We start from the raw sequence: 5,389 nt of genomic DNA, 5'->3' as shown, positions 1-5,389 counted from the left end.
GGAGAAATTAGGGCAGGATGACAATACAAATAGCTGCATGTTAGACTTGAAGAAAACAGGATTGAAACTCAGCTAGCGCCCACTCTGTCCCTGCCTCCCAAACAGGATCCCTGGGCCAAACAACTATTTAGGAGACTGAGGCAGCCTTGCAACTAATCTTTAGGGATGCACCTTCCAACAAAGGGGAATAGGACCAAAAACTGAGTAATGGAAGGATACAAAAAAAACTCCTGAAATATCAACTATCTTAAGTGAAAAAGCCTTAACAGAAGATGAAAGAGTCTAAAGAGTACCTTTCTACATTCCAAGCTAAGGGACAATGCAATGTTCCTTTAAAAAAAAAGAGAGGGGGGGAAACCAATGAGAAAAGATATGTTCTGATTGTGTGACAAATCTTTTTCTCCATCAAGGACATGGAACCACCCATTTGAATTAACACTATACTTACAAATGGGCTTATAGAGGAGCTTGAAATGGTACTGAAAAGAACACAAAAGCAGCCAGACTATATCAAGATCTGTATTGGAGATCACGCAATTGTGAAGGTGTTGGAAGGATCACTCTATGATGCATCTAAAGAATGGAAAAAATATTGGACATTAATGGAAAATGTATGGAAAAAATGTAATCAAAAGAACATCAGTAAATACAGCCCTACATACTGACTCTCCCGGCTATACAAGTTTTACATGGTTCACAGACAGCCTGTTTGTATAAAAACCTTCTGACCATGTGGTCCTGAAAGGAGGAGACAAAATTCCAGGACCCGAATCTTCCATCTACCCAAAGTTCTCCCACCCTCCTGTGCCAATCCAGTGTCTCAGCCAGGATTTGGAGAATGTCCAGTGTAAGAGGAGCAGTCTTCTCCATTGACCTTGGGCTCCCAATTCCTGATGCACTTGTCCTTTGAGGAAAAAGAAAGTGGAAAGCACACTTTTCTTTTTAATTTCCACCCTTTGAAAGTGGGTCTCCTATCTCATGCTGCACTTGTCTCCACAGCCTCCTTTGGGAAGAGGAATGGTATCCTCTGCTCAGTGATGAACATTCTCACACTTGGTCATATCCCAAATATTCTAGTGGTTCTGGGCCCCCTTAAGTCATCATAGAAACTGTTTCCTACTTACCACTATCTCCTAATTCATTATTCTCATACCGCTCTACCAAACATCACTGAGCCCTCCTACTGTACCCTCTGGGATTTCCTTTATCTTTTTCTTCCTGAGACCCCATCCTTTCCAGACCTCATTTCCAGCACTGGCTGCACCTTCAATTAATCACTTTCCCTCACTGGTCAAGACAAGGGAATTGGAATACTTGCCCCCTTTGCGTACTTCCAGGTTCCCCTCCTAACCTTATTAACAAGCCACATCTCTTCCTTCGAGACTCATGTCATTCACCCTCTACCATGCAATCCTGCTAACTTGTCTATAGACTTCCAGGTCATTCTCCTACTCTGCTAACCAAGTGCCTTTCAGATATCTTGAACTAGATGTTCAGGAGACATAAACTCAACATATACAATATAGAACTCATTATTTGCCCCCTAAATCCTACCTCTCCCATTCCTTCCCTGTTGTCGTAGAGAGCAACAGCATCCTCCCAGCATCCTCAGGATTCCAAAACTTTGGAGTCATTCTCAACTCCTCTTACTCCTCCCTCCTCCCCACTATATCTGTTGTTGCCAAAGTTCTTCAGGTCTCTCACGTGTGCTCCCTCCCCTCACACGGACATTGTTGCAATAGCCTGCTAGTGGATCCATCGGCTTTTAGTCTCTCCTCCAGCCTCCCTTCAGTCACTAATATTTTCTTGAAGTACAGATCTATGTCACGCCCCTAACTCAGCTAACTCTAGTAGCTCCCCATCCCTTCCAGGATCAAAATCATTTGCCTGGCATTCAATACCCTTCGAAACTTAGAACCTACCTTTTCAATCTTCTACCTAACTCCCCAAAACATTTTAATGATTCTGGATCCATCTCTCAGCTCTAGGCATTTTCTCTGGCTGTCTTCTAGACCAAGAATGTTACTTACAACCTTCCCTGGCCTCAAGCCCCAACTAAAATTACATCTTCCACAAAGACTTTCCTAATTCTAATACCTTCTCACTTTTTACTTATCCTATTTTTATAGCTTGTAAGTACATCTATCTCTTTAAGACTCTTTCAGAGCAAGGGCTATCTTTTGCATCTTTCTGTATCCCCAAACATATAGTGCCTGACACAGAGGTATAATTTAATGGACTAATCAAATACAATGAGCTTAAACGATAAGACAGTTTCACCAGTACTCCTGTGGTATTAAAATAATATGTTGAAGGAGGCTATTGCCACAAGGATTTGATTCTCAAACTTATGGGGGGATATTGATAAGAACTTCATATGAATAAGACAAGCATGGATGGGTTGATGTTTTTAGATCAAAAAAATAATTGAATAGGATAAATTTGAATTTTTTAGGTCTTTATGGATTAAATTGAATTGAAATTTCATTCTGATTCTTTTGCATTTTATTGGGAAATTCATTCCATATGTATTTAGTATTAAAATTCTATTCAACAATCCTTACTAAATGCCTACCATATATGTAAGTCACTAATACAAATGAAATCGTGTTTTCAAGAAACTTACAAATGTTTTATGGAATAAAATGTTCACAAGTAAGATTTGAACCTAGCTTTGTGTGGTGATATTGTTGCAACCAAGATAGCAGTAAAGTGTTATCAGAGATCCTCCAAGAAAGCCAGATTGTTGCAAGGAATGCTTGAACCCCACTTAAGTCTTGTGTCGAAACTTCATTCCAAACTTCTGCTTTAGCCAAATTTTAATTTTATTTCATGTTCAGACTTACCTGCAGATATATTATCTCAAGCAGTTACTTATATGTCTTATCTGGAAATTGCCTGTGTGTAGATTAGTCAGGGTGATTGTCTTGGTGTACTTGAATTCCATATAATGTAAAACTTAAGGCTCTACCCCCTCCCCCTGCCAAACAAAATTCTAAAAACCTTTTTAGGGTTGAGGGCTTTCTCAACTCAAAAAGTTAAACTAAAAAGGTAAAAAGCACTAACAGGAAAATCAGGGAATGAATTCATTAAGAATATCTCATCTGAAATGAACCTAGACTAGAATTCTGATTTCAGAGAGGCCTGAAGAGACTTACAAGAATTGAAGCTAAGTGAAATGAGCAGAACCAGGAGATTATACACAGCAACAAGACTATACAATGATCAATTCTGATGTACATGCCTCTTTTTCCAACAATGAAATGATTGAGGCTAGAGCGATCTACACCCAGAGAGAGGATTGTGGGAACTGAGCCTAGTTTACAATATAGTATCATTTTTACTTTTTGTTTGCATTTTATTTTCTTTTCTGGTTTGATTAGGTTTTTTTTTGTACAGCAAGATAATTGTATAAATATGTATCCATATATTGGATTGAACATATTTCTAACCATGTTTATATGTTGGATTATCTGCCATCTAGGGGTGGGAGTGGGGGAAGGAGGGAAATTGGAATACAAGGTTTTACAAAGGTTAATGTCGAATTATCCATGCATGTTTTGAAAAATAAAAAGTTTTAATTAAAAAAAAAATTTACATGAACGGATTTTGAGTGAAACAAGCAGAACCAGGAATACATTGTACACAATAACAGAAAAAATATGCCATAATCAACTACGGAAGGCTGGGTTCTTCTCGGTTCAGTGATCCAATGTAATCCTTTGGACAGAAAATGCTATTTGGAGAACAATGTAAATCAATACATGCTATGTTCACCTTTTTTTAAATCTCTCCCATGGTTTTTCCTGTTTGCTCTGATTTTTCTCTCCCAATATGTCATAAAACAATGTGTATTAAAAATTAAAAAAAGATTAGAATTCTGAGATGAGAAGGGAATTCAGGCTAGACTTGGATGAGAGATTATGTTGATTGAATTCATGGAGGAACAACATGAAATATTCAAACTTGGGGAAAAGCTAGTATTCCAATTTCATTGGAAGAGAGAATTCATGGCAGGAAGGAATACAAAAATGCCTGGAAATGGATGTGAAAATCAGCTTTCTTAAGTTCTAAAATGCTAGGAAGGTCTCCTATTTGATAACCCAAGGTTTTTGAGAAGGGAATGAAATGATCAAACCTATCAAACATAGGTCTTGTGATTTCACTGTTGTAAATGTACCTTCCCCTACAATCTGGAGAGCTGCCTAAACTTAAGTATTGAAAAGTTAAAGAATTTATCCAAGTTCACACATAGAATATATATTGTCAAAGAAGATCTTAAATACAGGTTGTCATTTCCAAGTAGTTTTCTTTTTGCTATGTCACACCATTACACCCTTTCTCCATAGTTGCTTTTTTTTTTTTTAAAGTTATTATTTTGCCACTAAACCTAGTCAGGTAAATACATTTGACTAGTTATCTTTATTCCTCCCCTTTTCTAGCTAGAAGCACTTTGTTCCTTTATTTTAAGGGGCAACTTCAAAGGCTCAAATTTTACTAGCCAAGCTGTAATTTTCAAATCTGCCTTTTTTTCTAAATTACTTTTTTTAAAAATCAGCAAGCAGAGATGAAAATGATTGTGAGCTCCTCAAAAGGCAGTCCCCAGCACTTAGCACAATGCCTAGGCTTTACAAAGCAAGCATTAAAAACTTAATACTTTTTCATTTTCATAGCTGGTCAATTTTGTGGCTCATTTTTTGTGACATTTACATGGTAATTCCTGTAATTCCAAAATATTAAAATTTCCATGCTATCTTTTTTTCTTTTTCTTTTTTTTTGGCTGAGGCAATTGGGGTTAAGTGACTTGCTCAGGATGATCACACAGCTAGAAAGTGTTAAATGTCTGAGGTCAGATTTGAACTCAGGTCCTGACTTCAGGGTTGGTGGTCTATTCCATTGCATCATTTAGCTGCCCCAAATTTCTATACTATCTTAATGGAACATGGGAACAGTAGCACAGGAGAAAAATCTTGTTATCACCTTCAGAATCCTCACTTTCCAAGTAAGAATTGTTATTTTTCAAAGATAAATGAGATAAAAGTTGAGATTTCAAAAACAAGTCCACTTTGAAAGTATATTAACATGGAGACCAAAATTATTACTCTTGTATCTTCTTGGAACTAATTCTTATTTGGAAAATTAGGATTCTGAAGGTGATACAAGATTTTTCTTATAAGTCATATTCTACAAGATTTTTCTTATAAGTCATATTCTTTAATCATTTTTTAAAAACTGGACCCATTAATTACATCTCCTAGAAGAGGAACATAATACTCTACCATTTTAAGATTCCTCATTGCTTAAAGCATGGAAAAATTAAGTGATTTGTCAAAGTTATTACTACAGCCAATATTTCCTTAAGAAAAGAAATCACAGCAAACAAAGTATG

Source organism: Antechinus flavipes, chromosome 1 (genome assembly GCF_016432865.1).
Source record: "Antechinus flavipes isolate AdamAnt ecotype Samford, QLD, Australia chromosome 1, AdamAnt_v2, whole genome shotgun sequence".
NCBI lineage: Eukaryota > Metazoa > Chordata > Mammalia > Dasyuromorphia > Dasyuridae > Antechinus > Antechinus flavipes.
The sequence above is the reverse complement of the archived record's forward strand: the minus strand, read 5'-3'. Positions refer to the sequence as shown.